Source organism: Sphaerodactylus townsendi, linkage group LG02 (genome assembly GCF_021028975.2).
Source record: "Sphaerodactylus townsendi isolate TG3544 linkage group LG02, MPM_Stown_v2.3, whole genome shotgun sequence".
Classification (NCBI taxonomy): Eukaryota; Metazoa; Chordata; class Lepidosauria; order Squamata; family Sphaerodactylidae; genus Sphaerodactylus; species Sphaerodactylus townsendi.
In genome coordinates, this window is record NC_059426.1 from 146,182,053 (window position 1) to 146,204,546 (window position 22,494).

At 41.9% G+C, this 22,494-nt stretch overlaps 1 protein-coding gene and 1 long non-coding RNA gene across 15 annotated transcripts in view; one reads left to right on the top strand and one right to left on the bottom strand.

Annotated features, from left to right (window-relative positions):
• The window catches only part of LOC125426587, a 35,280-nt gene extending 16,892 nt beyond the window's left edge, over positions 1-18,388 (bottom strand). Inside the window, exon 1 of the long non-coding RNA XR_007243538.1 lies at positions 18,219-18,388. This is a non-coding gene — a long non-coding RNA (uncharacterized LOC125426587). The remainder of the gene's footprint in view (positions 1-18,218) is intronic.
• NRXN3 (neurexin 3) overlaps positions 1-22,494 on the top strand; it is a 1,536,364-nt gene that overhangs the window by 1,505,421 nt on the left and 8,449 nt on the right. The window contains exon 21 of one of the 14 annotated variants that reach the window (XR_007243535.1): positions 16,717-17,599. The exons of the other annotated variants lie outside the window; for them this stretch is intronic. The gene's annotated coding sequence lies outside the window, so the exon portion shown is untranslated. The remainder of the gene's footprint in view (positions 1-16,716; positions 17,600-22,494) is intronic. 14 annotated transcript variants of the gene reach the window in all.

The window sequence follows — 22,494 nt, forward strand, 5'->3', positions numbered from 1 at the left end:
TTCTAATATTCTTATTCTTAGTTTTCTTGATGTTTGACCAATGTTTATCTATTACATTCACATCTTAATAAATAGTGTTGCTTGTGGTACAATTTGAAAATCTCTCCAGTTTCTTTTTGAAGCCTAATTCCTCTATAACCTTTTTACACTCTATAGTGAGCGTACAAATAGAACATGCACCATATCTGTAATGTCCTATAACACGTGGAAAATGTCTGGATAATGTCCTAAGACAGTGGTGGCGAACCTTTGGCACTCCAGATGTTATGGACTACAATTCCCATTTGGCCATGCTGGCAGGGGCTGATGGGAATTGTAGTCCATAACATCTGGAGTGCCAAAGGTTCGCCACCACGGTCCTAAGATCTGCTCTCACCAGGGTGCTCCCCAAATTTCTAATATGTCTAAGCCCTAAGAAGGGCAGTTACCCAGGTAACTCTTTAATTATTGGACAGTATTTTAGAATTGTTTAATTCTTTCACTGTGTACTGAGAACTTAAAAAACCCAACAATCCTATTAATATTTCTGGTTGTTTTAGGTATAAAAAGACTCTATCTCTTTATCCTGTCAGCCTTTCCACTTGCTTTTTTAATAATTTCCCGTGGGTACCCTCAATTCAATAATTTCACTTTTATGTTTCTGGTGCCCTTTTAAAGTCTTTGTGAGAAGTAGAATTTCGTTTGGCTTTCAAAAATATGCCACGTGGCAATTTTTTAAATAGGGTGTGGATGAAATGAATTGAAATGTTAAGTATTTATTTCTATCTGGAAAAAAGCCACGGTGGCTGGAGATCTTGGATTACAATTGATTTCTGATGGAGATCAGTTCATCTGGAGAAAACGGACACTTTGGAAGGTGGGCTCTATGGCAGTATATCCTATTGAGCCCCTCCCCTCCCCAAACCTTCACTTTCAAATCTCCAGGTAATTCCCAACTCAGAACAGGCAACCCTTACCTCTCAGTAGAAGGCACTGACTGATGTGGCTTTTCCCTGCTTCCCATTAACCATTGTTAACCCTTAGAAGGATGATTCCCATGGTCATGGAGCCCATACCTAGGCAGGACCCTAACATGGGAAGGGGATGAAATGTGTTTCTTTCCTCCCGACATGTCTACTAAGGTGCTGGCTAGCAGGACTGGTGGCCTCCACAATATTTTCTAACTTTTCCCATTAGTTTTTATATCTAAACTAATGGAATGAATTAGGTTGGGGGAGGGTTTTGTTTATTTAGTTGCTTACAGATTAATGCACATCCCTATGAAAAAGGGATACCTGGAATTCATTGCCACCATGTAGAGTTTTGAGCTTACACCTCTGTTCTGGATGGCTTTACTGTTTGAAACCATAGAATGGTTGTTCAAATAATTCTGATACCATTGTGAACTAACTTAGCCTAGTGGTTCCTTCTCAGTGGCATCAGGGTTAACTGAATAATCATTCTATGACCTTGCTGTCTCATCTGTTCCCAGAAACTTTGATTTCAGCTCTCTGCAAGTGTAAATCAGACATGTGTGCTTTCCTTATCTCCTTATACAGGCATGTTGAGTATCCTGATGAATCTAATGTATCTATTTGTATGTTCTTTTTTGGGCTGTATAAGATGTGTGTCCCTAAGGAACCCTGCCATTTTAAAGCAGTGAGTTCCCAGTCAGGAACTCCTTTAAACTGTCCTATGGGGGCCCAATTCTGGTCTGGATCACCCCAGCAAAGACTTATTTGTTTCTTTTTTTTATTTTATTTAGAGCCCGCCTTTATCTGCAATGGGAACCCAAAGCAGCTTATATCATTCTCCTCCATTTTATCATCACAACAACCCTGTTAGGTAGATTAGGCTGAAAGTATACGACTGACCCAAGGTAAGAACATAAGAACTAGCCTGCTGGATCAGACCAGAGTCCATCAAGTCCAGCATTCTGCTACTCGCAGTGGCCCACCAGGTGCCTTTGGGAGCCCACATGCAGGATGTGAAAGCAATGGCCTTCTGCTGCTGCTGCTGCTGCTCCTGAGCACCTGGTCTGCTAAGGCATTTGCAATCTGAGATCAAGGAGGATCAAGATTGGTAGCCATAGATTGACTTCTCCTCCATAAATCTGTCCAAGCCCTTTTTAAAGCTATCCAGGTTAGTGGCCATCACCACCTCCTGTGGCAGCATATTCCAAACACCAATCACATGTTGCTTGAAGAAGTGTTTCCTTTTATTAGTCCTAATTCTTCCCCCCAGCATTTTCAATGAATGCCCCCTGGTTCTACTATTGTGAGAAAGAGAGAAAAATTTCTCTCTGTCAACATTTTCTACCCCATGCATAATTTTATAGACTTCAATCATATCCCCCCTCAGACGTCTCCTCTCCAAACTAAAGAGTCCCAAACGCTGCAGCCTCTCCTCATAAGGAAGGTGCTCCAATCCTTCAATCATCCTCGTTGCCCTTCTCTGCACTTTTTCTATCACTTCGATATCCTTTTTGAGATGTGGCGACCAGAACTGAACACAGTACTCCAAGTGCGGTCGCACCACTGCTTTATATAAGGCCTTGACAATCCTTGCAGTTTTATTATCAACTCCTTTCCTAATTATCCCCAGCATAGAGTTTGCCTTTTTCACAGCTGCCATGCATTGAGTTGACATTCCCATGGAACTATCAACTAAGACGCCCAAATCCCTTTCCTGGTCTGTGACTGATAGCACTGACCCCTGTAGCGTGTATGTGAAGTTTGGATTTTTTGCCCCTATGTGCATCACTTTACATTTAGCTACATTGAACTGCATTTGCCATTTCTGAGCTCACTCACCTAATTTATCAAGGTCCGTTTGGAGCTCTTCGCAATCCTTTGTGGTTCTTACCACCCTACATAATTTGGTATCATCTGCAAACTTGGCCACCACACTACCCACCCCTACTTCCAGGTCATTTATGAATAAGTTAAAGAGCACTGGTCCTAAAGGGGATCCTTGGGGGACACCACTCCCTACATCTCTCCATTGTGAGAACTTCCCATTTATACCCACCCTTTGTTTCCTGTTCCTCAACCAGTTTTTAATCCATAGGAGGACTTCCCCTCTTATTCCTTCATTTGCGGAGTTTTCTCAACAGTCTCTGGTGAGGAACTTTGTCAAAAGCCTTTTGGAAATCCAAGTAGACAATGTCCACTGGTTCCCCCTTATCCACATGTCTGTTTACACCCTCAAAGAACTCTAGTAAGTTTGTAAGACAGGACTTGCCTCTACAAAAGCCATGCTGACTCTTCCTCAGCAGGTCTTGCTTTTCTACATGTTTAATAATTTTATCTTTAATGATAGATTCTACTAATTTACCAGGAACAGATGTCAAACTGACTGGCCGGTAATTTCCTGGATCCCCCCTAGACCCTTTCTTAAAGATTGGTGTGACATTGGCCATCTTCCAGTCTTCAGGGATGGAGCCTGATTTCAGGGATAAGTTGCATATTAATGTGAGAACATCAGCAATTTCATGCTTGAGCTCTTTAAGAACTCTTGGATGAATGCAATCTGGGCCAGGGGATTTGGTAGCATTTAGTTTATCAATGGCTGCCAGAACTTCTTCCTTGTCTACCACTATCTTCGCTAGTTCCTCGGATTCACCTCCTAAGAAGCTTGGTTCAGGTGCAGGAATTTTCCTCACCTCCTCTTGGGTGAAGACAGATGCAAAGAATTCATTCAGCTTCTCTGCAATCTCCCATCATCCAGAAAGCACCCACAGCAGAGTGGGAATTGGAACTTGGGTTTTCCATCTTAACCACTACACCACGGCAAGCTCCTGCCCCCCACACCACTTTTCCATCCCAAAATGATACTGGGGGAAGGGCTATACAGGCAAATACACCTGGAATTCCAATGCGTTATCATCTAGTTTGACCCTTTGTGCCCCTAGATAGGATTCTCTTTCTTCCATCTGTTTAGTCTTCCCTGTCTTTGAAACATAACTTTGTTCTACATGTATCAAGTCTGGGAAGGTTTCATTCCACTACCCTTGGGGCTATTCAAGCACACATTCATACCATGACAGCTGGCAGAGCATGTTACAGCACATTCACTTCCCTCACTTCCCCAGGTATTTTTGACAGACACATAAAACTAAAAAAACCTCATATAGCAATACCTCTGCAAGAAGCCATTCTGCAGAAGTTTTTGATAATATGAATTCCTACGTTTCCCTTGTCAGGTGTTACTGGATGAAATATTGGATCTGGACCCATTCCAGTCTGACTTCCTACCTGGTCCTGGGATGGAGACTATGCTGGTTGCCATCACAGATTAGCTCTAGTTCCAGCTCGATTGAGGCGGGTCAGCACTGCTGTTACTTTTAGATCTTACAGCAGCATTTGACACTGTCGACTATGACCTTTTGACCCACTGCCTTGCCATTACAGGGGTTCAGGGTACAGCTTTGAAATGGTTGACCTCATTCCTCCAGTAGAGGGGACAGCAAGTGGCACTTGAGGAGAGGGTGTCCCAGTGACACCCTTTGTTTTGAGGGGTGCTGCAAGGGGCAGTCCTCTCTCCAATGTTATCTAACATCTACATGCGACCCCTGGCACAGCTGGTCCAGAGCTTTGGGCTGGACTACCACCAGTAGGCTGATGACACCGATTTTTCTGTTGATGGAGGACTGGCTGGCTGCCACCCTTCATAATCTGGCTAGGTGTTTGGAGGCCATGTGGGATGGTTGAAGCAGAGCAGACTGAAATTTAATCCATTGAAGAATTCAATCCTGTGGCTGAGTCAGGAGGCAGAGGGAGGGTTCAATGAAAGTATAATCTTACACAAAGCCAAAAGTCTGAAGGGAGCAAAAAAAAAGCAATCTCTTAGTAGCATAGTGTAGTGGTTAAGAGTAGTGGACTCTAATCAGATAAACCAGATTTATTTCCCTGCTCCTCCATATGAAGCTTGCTGGGTGACCTTGGGCCAGTCACAATTCTCGCAGAACTCTCTAATCCACACCCACCTCACAAGGTTCCTGTTGTGGGGTGAGGAAGGGACAGAGCTTGTAAGTCACTTTGAGAGACTGAGAAGGATCTTTCTCTCCTTGAGACCTCAGAGCGCCGCTGTCAGTATCAGGAGACAGTAGTTAGCTAGATAGACCAATGGTATAGATAGCCCAACAGTATAAGGTAGCTTCATGTGTTCAGTTTATGAAATCAATTAGTATTTGTGAGGGATAAAACCATGAGCAGTACCTCAGCATTCCAAGAACCAAGACAAGAGAAATTAGGAATTAACGTTAATGCCAAAGAATTCTTTCTGAAATCACATGCATTTTTTAAAGGGGGGGAGAGAAAGGAATTGTTTTAATAGCAGATAGCTTCATCCTTCCACCGTCAATGTTGTTCTTCCCTGTCAGAATCACTAAAGGCAGAGAATTCTTTGCTCATTGCTTTATTAGGACCTGTGGAGGAAGAAAATCGCATTGGAAATTAGCTGTATCTAATACTTTCTATTGAAACAGACAAGCTGGTGGATTTCTATTTGTTGCCACAAAGCTGACTGGCTGTAGCAAGAGCACACCAGTGTTCTGCTTTCCTCTGCCAGTGAATCTTCCAGCTTGTTTTGATTAAGGTGCATATCGTAGCCATTACTTACTGTATTTCATTACAATGTTCTGCTCCAATCCACATGCTCTGAATGGATAAGACACGCTTGATGGTTTTCCAAATTCAGGTTGTTTCTTTCCCTCCAGAACTTCCCCAAGCACAGCTGCTGTTTTCCTTTCCTATGCATTCATTTAATGGGAAATGTGTTGGGGGTTTTTTAAGCTGGGGTTTACTCATATTTGGAAGAAAATGTTGCACATCAGGTCTGTTGGTCTCTCTGCAGCAGAACAGTGTCAGAAAGAATACTGCTTTTGGGTGACTACAGGTTTCAGCTAGGAAAAACTGAAGGCTGTAGTAAAAGAGGAAGACCCAAAATGTGATGGATTCATTCAATAAAAGGAGCCACAGCTTCCAGTTTGCAAGACCTGAGCAAGGCTGTCAATGGGATGTTTTGGAGGTCATTCATTCATAGGGTTGCCATAAGTGGAAAGAGACTTGACGGCACATAACAAAGAGGTTTCAGTTGTGTGGCATCTTTCTCTGGTGACTATCGTGTTTCTTATCCCAGTCTTCCTCCAAGGATCTTATAATGAGATACATGATGTTGAATCCTATAAGTCTATTCCATTTGAGTCTTCTTCCAGTGCTTCTTTGTGTCAGAAGAATTTGCTATCACCAGGAATGGCAATTGGTAGAATCCAACCTATGGTTATTCCTTCATTTCATTTTTATAACAATCCTATGAGGCTGAACATTACTGGGTCCAAAATCACCCAGTGAGCTTTGTGTCTGTGTAAGACTTGAGCATGTATCTCCCCACTCATAATTTAACATTTCAGCTTCTTTTATTACTAAAAGGTTGCCAATCCATCATGAGACAATGCTGATATCCTAATATTATACATGAGATAATTAGCTGTCCCATGGGTTTCACAGCAACCAAATTCAACCAGTCCTGTGGTTGTTATGTTTGGTTCTCCCGGACACAGATCAACCAATTACCCAATCTGTTCAACTCCCAACAAACAATTCAAATAGCTGCTGAACAGAAACAGCTTCCCAAATTTCTTGATGAGTCCGGGTCTTGCAGAGTTTTTTTGAAAAGTTATCTGAATGGTTTTATTTTACCTCAGCTAAATCATGACATGGCCTAAAATGGGACAGGTCTTCATATAGAGCTGAGTCAAACACTGGAAAACTGAATGCTGTAGCTTTTCTGAAATCTGGTAAAGGACTAGATATTTGAATGTTTTCTGCATCACAATTAAAATTTGTCACGGAGAAAGTCCTAGTCTGCTTTCTCCACAGCATATCTTTCCATCTATGGCAGTGGTTCTCAACCTGGGGGTTGCCTCCCCTTTGGGGGTCGAACGACCCTTTCACATGGGTCACCTAAAACTCTCTGCATCAGTGTTCTCCATCTATAAAATGGATAAATGTTAGAGTTGGGGGTCACCACAACAGGAGGAACTGTATTAAAGGGTCGCGGCATTAGGAAGGTTGAGAACTGCTGATCTATGGGGACATTTTGTTAAATAGAAAAATTCAGATGTAACTCCCCCCCCACCGCACCAGCAATCTGAAATCTAAAGACTTGTCCCTTGCTGTAATGTGCACATAGCCTCTGGCCATTTTGATGTGATCACTGATGCCTACATAGCCTAGCAATTGTGGCAGCACCAGGATTATATGGAGAAACTGTTTATTCTTTTTAAGAAAATTCTAATTTTGCCTTCAGGTTCATGAGCAAAGCACCATGAATAGGAATAATGAGCACCTCAGTATGAAGGAAAGTTGCAATTGTGAAGCAATGGCAATAAAGGAAATTAGTGTCTTATGAGAAACTAATAGCCTTTCCTATTAAAACTCCACCATATAACATCTTATTCTGTAATAGAAGGAAGACTAAAGTGATGATTTCTCAGCTCCTCTTAATTAACATTCTATCCCATTAGATTTGCTTCACTGTTAAGTTTCATTTTGTTGGTGGTTATTATGCTACTGTGTATTAATAATCACACAGGAAGTTCCAAATGTAATGAGTATTAGCAGCTCCAAAACCATCCTACAGCTACTTTCCAAATAATAAATGTTAAGATTGCCAGCTACAGTAAAATGGGGAAAGACAAGTTTAAGTGTTCATATAACTACTAAACCTAAAATCACACAGCCAAACTCAGCGAACATTTCACAGGCTCATGTTGAAGTGCCAACTTTCTAACTTTTAAGCACTGCTACTGGAATTATCCATGTATTTTTTCCTAAATGCTAAAAGACATCTGTTCACACATCTGGCAATATTTTCTTCTCAATAGTGCTGTTATTTTTTGTTTATCAAATATATCAATCAGCATTCTTTGCAAGCACCAAAGGTAGTATATATCATTTCCCAATACTAAAAATCAACTGGCTGAACTTAGAATAAAAAAATAAGGCAAAGAATCAATAAAAATGGATTATTATCCCTGTAATATGGATTATTAGCCCTGAGCCCTCCGGGGGAGGGCGGTCTATAAACCTAATTAATAAATTAAATAAATAAATAAATAAATAAATAAATAAATAAATAAATAATACCTTGGGAAACAAAATTAATCAGAACAAACCACTCCAGCAATTTAATTAAAAATATCAGCAAATGGAATTTAATCCAATGGTATGAGAAACTTCTCTGGAGAATTGGTTCCAAATGCGTGATGTTGCCACAGAAGCCATCCCAGTTTTCTACTGTAGACATAACTTGTCATTGCCCTTTAACAGACTTTCTAGAGATGCATTCTGGAATTTCCTGTGGAAGTTCAAGGCAAGCCAACATACCCTTGTGGCCAACACCTGCAATAAGTGCTACCATATGAAATCTAGATGTGTTCTAAACTCACTCTGAGATGCTGAAGCTAAGCTACATAAATGGGTGTGGTGAGAAAATTCTATATCCAAAGTGTTGCAACAGAGAACATCTTATCTCCAGTAACCATTAAGGGCACATTAGGAAAGGCTATTCACATTAGCCTGCCCTTTGCTATGATAGTGATGTTGTTTGGGGTGGATGCTGTTTGGGGTGGATTCCAGCATCACAGCAGCCACCCATGGGGAAGAGGGGGCACAAACCTCAGATTTTGCACCAGGCCCCATTTTCCCTAGCTACCCCAGTTCCTGGAGGGGAGGGAGAAGGGACTGTTGGTTACCAGCTGAAAGCTCAGCCGGTGGGGGGGGGGTGGGACGGGGCGGGGCGAGGCGAGGCGAGGGGGGCAGGGGAGGGGAGTCTGCCATCCCTGGCCTCAGAGAGCTGCTTTTATAAGCACTGAGGCCAGGGGTGGGGCTTGGGGAGGTGTGGCCATGCCCCCGGGGGTGGGTGGGGGTGGTGGTGTCACCCCCAAACCTCCCCCATAAAAAATCTATACCTACGTCACTGGCTACTTGTCTCTTCCAGTTCCTTTTGGAAAACTGCACCTTGCAGCAAACACCCTTCCTGTACCACAGGCAGCAAACTGAAAGTTTCTTCAACTAAGAACTCCCCTGCAGCGATGCTGAGAACCCAGTCATTTTATACACCAGACAGCTCTGTTGAGTTTTCATTGTAGTTACATGGATTTGTCTGCCCAGAGAACTGAATTCTAAGCAGAGACTGATAACCATTGCAATTCAGTCTCTGGTTACTTTTGCCTACTGTCTAAGAGGAGCTTTAGTGTATCTAAACATTAATACAATCAAACAGAAAGAATAGCTCAGGGTCTTGGATCGATACAAGCCAAACTGCTCATAAGACCTCTTGCCAAAAACCAGACCTATAGGGGTTAAATATCTAGCTTCACCATGTTTTAAAGGAAACAGATTTCCTTTGCTTCTATGTCGTTGACCTTTCTCTTTTTAAATTAACTTTTCCCCCCAAGTCCTTTCCTTTTCCTTGCTTACTGTTCTCTTTGATGAGAACTTGTGTCAAGCTGTAGTTTGGATCATAAATCGATCAGGAGACCATCCTGGTTTGCTAAGGCTTGAGTTACAATCTGGCCCGCTTCACACATTACAGTGACATTGTGGCAGTTTCATTGAAAAACCACTCTTTAGAAGCAACTCCCAAAAGGTTTGCTTCAGTGTAAGTGACCCACCCCCTGTAACTCCTCTTCAGTGGCATAGTGCCAAGGGAGTGTGGGGAATGGGGCACTGGGCATGCCGGTGCAGGGGCATGGTGGGGCATTCCAGGGCATGGTGGGGGCATGGCAGGGGTGCAGGGTGCATGTGTGCCCCGGGCGCAGTTCCCCCTCGTTCTGGCCCTGCTCCTCTGTAAAGGGACATTTCTCATTTGATGTAACTGGCTTCCCAAGGCAAGTTGGAGTTGGGCAGGCTACTGCCACAATTTGGGTCAATCGCAACAGCTTGAGAAAGGGCTGCTGGAACTATACAAACTGAGGTTTGCAACTAGCTAAGTTGGAAGTTGATGTGACTTCTGAAGTTTTGCAGAAATTTTTGCATTTTACCAACATGCAGAGGAGGTGGTAACTTGGCTGAAGTTATTAACAGGATCACCATTAGAGCAAGGATGTGAGAAGCAAGTTCTTGCACTAGCATTGACCTCATGAGCAATACAAAACCCTGCATTGCTCAAGCTTAAAGATATTTACTTTCAAAGCTGCATAAGAGAGAACCAAACTTTTCAAATTTCTTACAGAGCAAATATAGTGCAGTAATTACAGACTAGGATTGGGGGAGGGGGGACCAAAATTCAGATCTCCACTTAGCCATGAAGTTCACCTGGGGATAGTCACTGTCACTCAGCCTAACCCACTTCACAGGGTTGTTGTAAGGACAAAACAGGAATACAATGTTTACTGTCATTTGCTCCTTGGAGGAAGGAAGGGCAACATGAAGGAACACATTTGGAAGCACTATTTCCTTGGGTCCCTGGAACCTGGGGAAAGTCTTATGGTTTTCCCAAGTCTCTGCTCAGTGATGCTGTCCCTTTCCCTTACTCCTGGGAGTACCAAACTTCTTTCTGTATAGTAACTGCCACCGCCAACAAATCTGAGAGTATCTCCTGCTAGATGGATTTGTACATCTAGCTTTGTCTATCTTTGTTGCCTTTTAATGGTTTCACCTTGTTTGTTTCATTCGTACAAGCCAATTCAGGAACTACCTATCACACTTTCACACATCTCAGAGTTGGGACTCCTCCCCATTATCATTAGCATGTGACTGATGAAATCCCCAGATAATGACTTCATCCTTCATGGCCTAAGACATAAGAATCTTCCTTGTGTCCCAAGAATTTATGATCTCCACAATAAAATTCCATCCCCCTCTGTGGTAGGTGTAACAATAAAGCAAGGTGTGAAATGGTAAACCTCTTGTTCATACTTGGGCCAGAGCCATTTGTATGTGTAAGCACTGAAGTATTCTGTTGTTGGGCTTTGATGATCCATCCCTTTTCCTGTTCCTAGCTTCAAGTTTTCAACCAAGTTCTAACTCATAGGAAGAGTGGAGTCCCAAGGGTTGAATTACTGGAGCAAATTCTAGGATGGAGAGCACTTCTCCATAGGCAAGATAAACATGTATAGATAGGACTTCATAGTCTGTTTAATCAAACAGTAGCAATGCCAAATGCTGAGCTGTATGGTTCCAGTCCTGCAGTCAAAGACTGTAATCCTACACGTACTTGATTTGAAAGAAATTCCAGCTAAACGTGGTTATGACTGGGCTAATAATTATTGGACAGTAGTTCTTTCCTGTTAAGGGGTTCACCTGTGCTATATTCGTTTTCATCTGATTGTCTGAGGGGTGGCTATATTGCTAAAATCTTTCCATCCCTCCAAGTCTCAGTGAATTTTTCCCAGCTCTGTCTATAATAAGACTGCCACAGTTTGTGTAGGAAGCTTAAAGATATGAGAGCGTTAAGAAAACTCTCACCTTTTGTATCTCAGCTAACCTACTTACAAGAATATATAACCTGAAATCTCATTCGTGCCTCTTAGAAAACTTTACAGTGGGATGAGCTACAGAGGAAGTTTTCTGACGTGGCGATCTGTCCTATCTCTGCAGGAATGTGCTTTGACATGATCCCAAAAGTAACTGTCTGGTAATGAACAGAAGTAGCTGCAGTAGGTCACATCTGGACTGGGCAATAAGAAAATGTCTCTAAATCTTTCCCTAACTAGATTGGAAAAAGGAAAGGAGGAAGCATTTCCTACCCAGAGACATATCAAAAAATTAACCATTGTCCTCATAATGAATGGGAATTCCAACCAGAATAGGAGGTCTGAAAGTATATCCTGTGTCAGGGTTGGAAAGTTCACTGGGTAAGGATAGGGGACAGACTCCAGGTATACCTGGAAATCTCCCAGAATTACAGCTGATCTCCAAACTACAGAGACCTGTTCCCCTGGAGCAGGGGTCTGCAACCTGCGGCTCCAGAGCCGCATGCGGCTCTTTCAGCCTTATACTGCAGCTCCACGTGGCCTGGAGGTCGGAAGCAGCACTGGAAGGAAAAGTGAGTGGAGGGGCTGAACCGGAGGTGGCTCTGTGTGTGAGGGTGCTGGTTTTCGAGTCCCCTCCACTCACCTCTCCTTTCAGCACTGCTCTGAAGGGCTGGAGGGACACGCCCAAGCTGCCCTCCGACCCCTGGAGGTTGAAGGGTACCGTGGGCACGTCCCTCCAGAGCAGCCGCCATCCCCCCTCTGCCATTCCTGTAGCCACCATTCCCCTCTGCCCCACGGAGCAGGTGGCTGCCTGCTCCATTGGGCAGAGGGGGTTTCCCTGCCCGGTGCTGCTGCCTCCCACAGTGCAAGAGCTGGTGGCACAGGGCAGGCAGCCGCCGCCATTTCCCCTCTGCCCCATTTCCCTGCCCAGGGCCACTGCCTCCTGCAGCACGAGAGGTGGCAGCACCAGGCAGGCTGCAGCCACCATCCCCCATCAGCCCCACGGAGCAGGTGGCTGCCTGCTTCGTCGGGCAGAGGGGTTTTCCCTGACTGGCGCCTCTGCCTCCCAACGCTGGAAGGAAAGGTGAGTGGAGGGGCCAAACCGGATCTGAGCCAGAGCCAGTTTGCTGTAGTTACGCCACGGAAAACGGGTCCAAATAGCTCTCTGGGTGGTAAAGGTTGCAGACCCCTGCCCTGGAGAAAATGGATGCTTTGAAGGATAGATTTGACACTATACCCTGGTGAAACCCCTCCCAGCCTCAAACCATGCCCTCCCCAGGCTCCACCTGCAAACTTCCAGGAATTTCCCAACATGTAGTTGGCAACCCTGCCACTAGGATCACTTTGCTGAATGATAGGGGACAGCCAGTGTGGCATCGTGAATAGGGAGCCAGATTAGGATCTCACAAATCCCAGTTCAAATTCCTATTCAGCTGCATGATCTTGGGCTCAGTATTTTCTGTCCCTTCACATGGTTAACGTGGTAGCAAAATGGGGAAAGGAAGAACTCCTTGGAAGGTGGGTGAAATAAAAATATATGCTATCTAAATTCACATAGCAACAATGTGTTCCGTGGTAGATTAAAGAACACTGAAGAAAAAAAATATCCAACCTGGCCAACAGTTTTTACTATTCTATTTGAAGTTCATACATATTGTTAATATTAACAGATTGTGTCATATGAACATCATTACTCTGTAGGTAATGAAAGACAACCAAAGCAAGTAGGAAGTCGCTAGAATATCTGATCCTGAGTGTTTGCAGAATGACTGGGATGGTGTGCAATAATCAGCGGGGAAACTTGTGGAATCCAAATGTTTATGCTCTAGCATTCATAATAAGTCTTTCAGACAATCCCATCCAAAGGGGGGCAGCCGAATCATGTAGTGGAAGTAGTACACACCCTTGCCAGCAAATTCGCACTCTCCTGAGATACTTCGGCAGAGGGGCAGAAACGCTGCCACTAGCATTAGTTGGCTTTCACCTTGGGTTTGCTGTAGTTACACCACGGTCCTGGCTCTTGGACTTACTCCATCCTTTTGGGGGTTGTAAGTCTATAGAACCCAATGCAGGGCTCTCCGAAGGGGTGTTTCTTTGCCTGCCTGCGCCACTGGAAAGCTCTCTTGGAGGTGGCGGGGCAGTGGGGTCATGGGGCAGTGGTGCCACATCCCACCACAAAGGTTTTTGATGGGGCTGTAAATCTCTTTGTTAGAGTTCAACTTTGTGTAAGAGTTATATACTATCTTGCTAATTGTTACAAGTCAGGTGTTCACTGTTTGTGGGCATTGCTTGCCTATGCCACACAGTAGAGATTATAGAGCTGCAGCCATGGCAGCACAAAGGTCTGCTGTCTAAAGGTCAGGTCAAGTAAAAGAAGGGGAAATGTGTAGGTTTGCTGAAGGATTGATCAGGATCATTGGGCAAAAACAGTAAGATTCCAGTCAAGTGGCAGAACTATGGAATTGCAGTTAAATAATAACCAATTTTACTGTCTGAAAATCCTTGTGAAAAACATTAGAGTTGAACAAGACCTTAGGCAAAAACATTGATCTCCAGTTGAATAATGAGTTGAGGTATAATTAAAAGCCCATTTGTGAAATTTCATGAGACTGGATTAGACCAAAGGCTAAGAAACTTGGAAGCGGCAAGCAACCAGGGACTCTGCATTGGAAACAGCCCCATTAAACTCCATAAAGTTGAATATTTCCATACTTACATATTCTACACAAGTGCCCCAAAGGCATCCCAACTGGGCTTGGTTCCACTAGTAACATACTGAGATATTGCTGTCCCTGAAGCCAATCCGTCCAGGTATCTTTGCCTTGGTTAAGCCTCTCCCACACCCAATCCATTCTCTAAAAGTGAGCAGTATTGATTTCCTGTGCACACCTCCAGCTGCGGCAGAAGCCATTCTGGCCATATATGGCTTCAAATGGCCAGTGTGGTCTCACACCTGATGCTCTTCCATGGAGGTGGTGCAGTTCTCATCTACTCCCATTCAATCCCAACCAGCCTGGGACACTTTTTCAGTAAGACACCCACGAATATATTGGGGTAGGGCCCAATGTACCTTTCTGTACTTGTTTCTGCTCTGTGAATCTTAAATCCATGCTTTCAGTAATGTCCCTTGTTTTCTCAGTGGGTCTGAAAGGACACTTGATCGTGCTTTGACAAGTCTCCAGCAACCAAAGCATTGTGTATTTTTATGATGGCTCTATCTATGCACAAGGCTACTGCTATCCATTGGCTCCTAACCTTTTCAATGCCCAATGGCTCTTTAAAATCTTGTTGATTAACAGCACCTCTTTACCACATGCAGAAGACTCGCCCTTGTTGTTCTTATTCTGTTGACATTTCTTTACCACTCAGCATTAACATTTTATTGTTTGGCAAATTGTTCATTCATTTACTAGGACTGGTTGCACTCTGCAAATATGTACTACTTCATGCAGTCCCAGTGAAAAATACTCTCCACCTGCATATTAGCGAGTTAATTTCAAAGTGCTCCCATATTTGTGGGGTCGGCTACGTCTTATTGTGAAGGAAGACTTGGAAACACCCTTCAGAAATGTGCTTATGCTATGAATGCCGAATCCTTTGAATGCAATCACGGAAGGAATCCTCAACGGACCCTATGGGATTGATTTATTTCCCAGAAAAAAATTCATAGGGTCAGGCTGTACATGATGTACATAGTTATAAAAGCCCCTTTAAAAAGGACTTATGAATGTCCAAACCATTGCCAGGAGAACTGGCCATCCCACTTTAATTGATAATCACTAAAGACTAGATATCTGAGGGCTGTGTCTCATGGACCTGTAGCGTTATGAAGAGTTGCCAATGGATCTCCCAGTGCCTTCTCCAGTTTCCATCCTACCCCTTTGCCCTTATGATCTCCCCTATAGCTTGTGGAATGTGCTTTGCCCCTACTGGAGAGTCATGGAATGATATACCAACCACCCTGCTCCTTGAATTGCTTCCTCTGCTTACCACCCTTCTCCTTTCCCCATCCACCAATCCTAGCTTGCTGTTCTGTTTCTTCTACTTTCCCTAAATGCAACTTACTTTAAGCATGCATTATTATTATTATTATTATTAACATCCTACAGTTTTAAATTAGCTATTTTATAACCCATTTGTCAATCAGCCAGTTTCTTATATCTTTTCCTATGTCTATTTATGACGTACATCCAGACTGCACGTTCCCCCACCCATATTTATTTTTTCTTAAAAGCAATGAAAATTCGCTTTTTAAACTTTTTTTTAAAAAAGCAAGTGCAAGAGGGAAGGGGTGGGCTTTAATGGCATTTTTTCCTGCCAAACATTTTGATTAACTACGGGAGTTAACTCCATAAGAAAAAAGAGAGGGGGTGAGGGAGAGAGCTAATTCCAAATGATAAAAGTGTCCCTGGACTGCTTTGTCTGTTCCTCCTTTGCGGTGTGTGCATCTGGTTTGTTCATCTTTGAAAGTGTGTGGAATACTTTTTTTTTTAATTTACAAACAATCAAACAAAAAAAATTAAACCGAGACAGTTGTTCTCTTCTCCCTTCTTGCTGGGAATAAAGTGTTTTTTCTTTTTTTCTTTTTTAAGTATGCCTCTTTTTATGTCATTTCTTTTCAATTGTTGGATTACTATTTTAGATTTGGTTTGTTCCAATCTAACAACATAAACATTATTGAATTGTTTTCTGAATTTTTCCCCTCTATCTCCCTCTTTAAATAAGGGAGTACCTCAACTGCAGAATCCTACAAACATACTTTAAAAAAATAACTCTCTTTTAAAATAAAAAGATTGCATTTGAATTGGGGGAGGGATCTCAAAGTGGACAGTCTCAAAGTGGACAAAGGCCCTGCTATTATATGTCTTTTTAAAAAGATGCTGGCCAAGGCCTCGGTTGTAAAAGGGAGATGGCTGGAGCTGCAGTTGAAGTTGCTCTGATTCCAGTGCATAAAATCTAGTTTTGTTGTTTTCTTTTTTAATCTCTGATTATTATTATTATTATTATTAGTTTGTATATTTTACTGCTTTTTTAAGTAGGGGGAAAGTTTGAACTGTTCTTATCATTTGAGAACGTTAATGAAACTGTAATTATTCTTCTTATATTTCTGAGTAATTTTTTGGTAACTTGCATGTTGAAGAAGTTGCAGCTTAGGGTTTGTGAGACTGTCAATGTTAGAGTTCTGTTCTTTCTTTTTGTTGATGGGCATGAATATGCTCATTTGTTTTTGTATATTGCCCATCCCTTCCTTACAGCCAGAAGCTCTAATGCTGCTAGATCACTCCGTTCCGCACTTACATGGACATGGCAACTGACTTACACATTTACTCCCCTCATCCTCATCTGTGTAGCACACTCATAGACGTACACTCCCACTTCATCCACCCGAGGCATCTTTTCTTCCCATGTCCCCCTTCACACTTCTACCCACACCCACCCTTTCTTTAGCATCGTTTAAAGTTTATGTGCAGTCATCCATTCCTTAAAACACACACACTCCAAATTCTGGGGGTGGGGGGTGGGGAGAAAATGTTTTTAAAGAATATATATCCAATTGATTTTTTAAAAAACAAAAAAAAAGGAAAATCATTGATTCTCAAACACCATTAAAGGTGTGATCCGCCGGGCACTGTTTGTGTGTAAATTCCATTCCTTTATGTGGAGGTTACATAGGAGCAGTGGTTGGGGATTTGCACCACCAAGTCTGTAGAGAAGTCAGCAAACACCAATTCTATAAAGTTTACTGTTATTTTTTTAAACAAAAGATTATACAAAAGCTATCATTAAGAAAATCAGAATTCTAAATTTACAAGAGCAAAAAACATGCTGAGGAAAAAAAGTTCCAATTGGTTCTAGTGCAGGATTTTTTTCTTTTCATGTTATGTGGTGTGGATGTATGTGTTGTTGCCTCCCTGTATCACCCTTTGTCATAAATAATTATATTTAAAAATAATGAAAATAATACACATTTTGATAAAAAAAGTTTTTTTAAAAAAAATGAGGAAAAAACAGCAGCAAAATAAAAAAAGAGCAAAGTTTCTCGAATGTGGCAATTCTGCTTGTCCAAGAACATTCTTACACAACTTTCTTTTGTAAATTTTTCTTTCATGCCAAAAAACATGCGGGCAATTTGTTGATGTAAGTTGACGATATAAAATCAATGTGGTATGCTTTCTACTGGCTCTTTATATATGTATGTTTAATATTCTTTTTTTAGCAAATTGATTATGCTTTTGCGTTTTGTCTTTTCTTGTCTAGTTTATTTTTTCCAGTTACCTTGAGTTTGATCTTTTTCTTTGTAAAGCGAATGACTTCTTGTTACTTTAAGTTAAAAGTTTTAACCTTGGCTGTGAATTGGATTATTTTTTTTTTGGCGTACAGTTATTATTACTCCTTGGTTTATTTATGATTGTCAGGGTCTTCTTTTCTTTTTTGCAAGATGTTTGTTTTACTGTTGGCTTTTATGTTCAGTGCACTTGGTATCTATTTGCTAATAATTAAATGACTGTACTCTTTATAGGAGGGGAAGACAGAACCAATGGTGGTTTTCCAACCACCACTAATCCCTTTCAAATACAGCTATAAAAGCTATAGTCATCCCTAACTTGGTGGGATGGCTAAAATGAACAAAGGAATGATTCCAAAATCCTGCATCTGTCGGGGCAAAAGACTTATCTTTACTTACCAAGTCGAATTATCTCATTCCTACAAAATGATTTCCACAATTGTCTAAATTTCATTATTGACTGTTACCCACTTGCATTTTAGTCCAGAAGATACTCTCAAGTGCAGCGTCCTCGGATACGATATTGCCAAAGAATCCAACACCATGACATTAAAAGTCTGAAGAATATTTTTTTTTCCAACAGCATTTTCAAGTTCTCCTTGTCTGGGCTCCAGTTCCTTGGAGACTTTTCTTTCCAGCATGGATTCCTGCAAAAGGGGAAAAAGTGGTAATATTCCTTCTGCCAGAACAGATGGAATTTTTAAAGGGTCGAAACTATAGCACGCAAGGAAGAAAACTGGCTGGAAGAGTGAATGCTAATATACTGGAAAAAATAACTCATGTGGTAGTAAACTATAATTACTGCATGTAGATAAAGGGTTTTTAAAAATCAAAAGTAGTACTGATGACATATAGTAAAAATAATTGCATTTGGTAAAGAGGAACATATCAAATACCTCTCACATGTAGACCACAGGCTGGTAAGATTTAGCTTTTGCACAAGGCTGACAAATTCAACCTGAGATCTCACACATGGTAATGATGGGATGCCTATAAACAGACCTCTCTACTTCCACTTCTTTCTACTTATAGAGATTGATTGATTATATTTATAGGCTGCCCTTTCCCTTACAGGCTCAGGGGAACTTACATCATTAAAATACAATTCATATCATTCATTTAATTAAAAAATAGCAATACTCTGAAACAGATGGTGACTAATATAATCATATAGTGGTTGGGGGAGGGAGTAGGAGAGAGGGAGGCCAGAAGCTGGTAGAGTTCCTTGGATGGTACTGTTTCCACCATGATCATAAGCTTGGTGGAGCAGCTCCAACCTGTAGGCACTACAGAATTGCATCAAATCCCACAGGGCCCTGGTCTCCTCAGACAGAGCATTCTACCATGCTGGGGCCAGGGCAAAAAAAAATCCCTGGCCCTGGTCAATGCTAACTGGACCTCTTTCAGGCTAAGGATCACCAATAAATTCTTATTTGTTGACCCGCGCAACCTTTGGGGACATATTGAGAGAGATGGTCCCATATGTATGAAGGCCCCAGATTGTTTAGAGCTTTAAAGATAAGCACCAAAACCTTGAACCTAATTTGATACTGCACCCTGAGCCAGTGCAGCTGGCACATGCAAAGTAAATCATGATGCAGTTATCATGTGCAAAATATGGCTTTTTCTCCATTGTCTCAGCTTCAGTGAGGCTTAATCTGATCCATACGAAGCTAGCCAGAACCATACCCACATGCAGCATATCTCATGATCTTCAGAAGATTCAAGCCATGAACATCTCAAGCATGTGATCACCCAATGGTTTGGGCCCAGTAGACAGCAATTTGACATCATAAAAGATGCTGGAGGCTGCATTTTGCAAACTCTCGAACATCTTTTCAATGTCAAATGGCAGAATTTGTGCTGGAAAAATATTTCCCCCCCCCCCCAATAAATAGCTGAACATAACCACAGGAAAAAGGGAAAAAATAAGGCGAGAGAATGAATTAAGTATAGTTTTTAAATCTATAGATTTTATTATATTTATTATTGGAATTATATTTGTTAAAAACCACCCTGAGCCCGAAAGTGGAGGGGAGATGTGGAAATCCAATAAATAAGTATGGAACAGTATCCTATTCAGCTTATCTCTCTCCCCTGTGCCCCAACCACACTTCTAAAATTTGAAGCTGGGAGAAACCATAGTCTGTGAATACTGATGGGAAATGGTGGATCAGAAGGCTGTAACAGCATCACATTTCATGTTCTACAAATATACACTGCCAACCAGCCAACTAAATTCAGTGTGTGTCCCTAACTGCTGTCAAGATTTCAGTTTGTCTAGTCAAATATGAAAAACATTACAATCAGATTCATGTACTTTTTGTAACTAAGGCCCACTCTGCACATGCCATTAAAAACAGGTTTAGAACAGGAAAAAATCAATTGGGGGGCACTTCACACAGATCCCACCCCTAAAGTGAGTATGCCCTGTGTTATTTTTCCCAAACCGGGTTTTTTTAGAATCACACTATTTGCAAGTCTTTTGAAAAATCCCAGGTTGCAGCCACATGCGAGCAAGTGGCTGGGCAGGAGGCACTTTATTCAGCTGCACTTTCTTTAAAAAAATTTTTGCAGCTTACATCTGCGTAGCCACGCAGGTGCAGATGTATTGTGGTATCGTGAGACATCAGCATGGCTGTGGGGGTTCATTTTTGCATGCCTGCGTAGCTATGCTTCACTGGAAGTAAATGTTTAAAAAAAAGATGCACTTTCGCACGGAGGCACGACAGCAACCTGCATTGTTTCCATGGGCTCCAATCACTACCTGTACGGATGCACGCAAATGCAAAAACAGGAAAGCATGTTACTTTATCGTGACTGCAATCTGATATACATTTACTGTGCAGAAAGGGCCAAAGTGTTCCTTCACTAAACATAAGCTGAGTTATGCTCACTAAAATTCAAGCAAAAGTTTCCAAACCTATTGATCAAAGGATAAATTGCCAGTGTTTTCCCATTTAAATTGCACTGCATTAGTCTGTATGTCTATATTTTCAGCTTTAAGTGAATATTTATGTTTGCTTAATTAGCTAAGGCATTCCATATAAGCATGCTTACTTGACACATTGCTTCTATTTAATGCATAACACTGTTGTTCATTGTAAAATAAGCTCCCAAACACCAAATAGCTTACAGTTCACCTTACAGATAAACCTGCATTAGTGGTCCCTACATAGCAATTTATGAAGAAGTGCTGTCTAGCAGGAATCTGCAATAATCCAGCAGGTTGTCTACCCAATGTAGATATTGTAGCTGGTTCCCATTCCACCTTCTGTCTAATTTGCTTTCCATCAGGAAAAATAGTTGTTGGAAGATGAATGTACAAACTACTGTCTAAATCTAAGCAGCGGATAGTGTTTTCCTTTCAATGTATATTTGGGTCTGCATCCTGCAGTTCTGGCCAGTAAAGAGATCTGAAATGTTCTGGAATTTCTGTGGGTATCTAAGATTAAAGAGGAAAACAGTCATAAAATCCACTAAAATTAAAGATGTCTCACACATCATATGGCTTCCAGAAATACAAAACTTTCTGAGCTATGATATATAATCTCTTGGTTTTCTCTTGGTTTCAGATTTAGAGTGAAAATATGAAGCCTGACATGGGCTCAACAGCCAGCATCCTTTGCTCCAAGATTCCCTCTTTCCACAGTTTTCTTTGGAACATCACCTTTCATTCAATATATTTGAGATGGATGAGATCTCGTGGAGTGCATGTGGTAGCAAATGTCTTATTGGAAGGGTGCCAAGAGATCTAGTATCCATCAAACAGTAAGGGAAGGCTATCCACAATGGAGGAGAGATCCCTTCCTTGGGATATTGCCTGTCAGTTTCAATTAAATGAGCTAGGAAACAGGCAAGAGAATATTAAAAATTCTCCACTGCAAAAGCAGCTTCATATTAGCATCAGGTTTCTCACAGCTGAAGGTCTGTAGCTGGAAGAGTTCCTCTTTGTTGCCTATAACAGACTGACATGGAAAGAAGCCTCTAGAGGATTTTAAAAATTCAACCTCCTTTTCTTCAAGGGAGAGGAGGAGGGAAGTATAAATACAGACTTGTACTTGGGGTGGTGATGTTTGTAGTTCTTTTCCAATGCAGAAGATTTTTCACAAAAGGACCCCCAAATTGAAGTGCATGGGAATAAACATAAAAAGCAAATCAAAATTTTCGGATGTTGAAATTCAAATACCCGAGGATAAGGGTATGCCGTCTTGGGACATTTAAAGTCTTTCTGCCACATCTGGAAAAGGTGAACGGAATGTTGTGCATCCCTTTATGGTCATCTTGAAACCTCAAAGGAGGCTCATTCAGGATTCTTTTCTGTATATGATCTCCTTGCTCCCACCCCCCCCCCCCCCCGTCTTCCCTTCACCTTTTTCATGACTAGCCAACCAGTGAAACCATCTTGGCCATAAAAGTAAACACTGGCGAGGAAGCAGCTTCTTATGATTTGCCCACAACATCCTCACAGTTCAGAAAGGTTCTTATTAAATTTTCAGCACTCCATCTATTCCAGTGCTAGGGGCCCTTACTGGAGATCATCCCCAGAGGTATGAATTATATATCTATAAATACACACATAAAGCAAAATGCAGGGTGGCATTCAAGCTAAAGAAGACCTATTACGTCCCCAGCGATCGTGCTAATTTAAAGGAAAGCAGAACCCTATCAAACAAGCCTATGTCCCAGATTTTCATATACTAACTAAAGAATATGGAGTGTGTATGCCAAGACAAGAGGGAGTGGG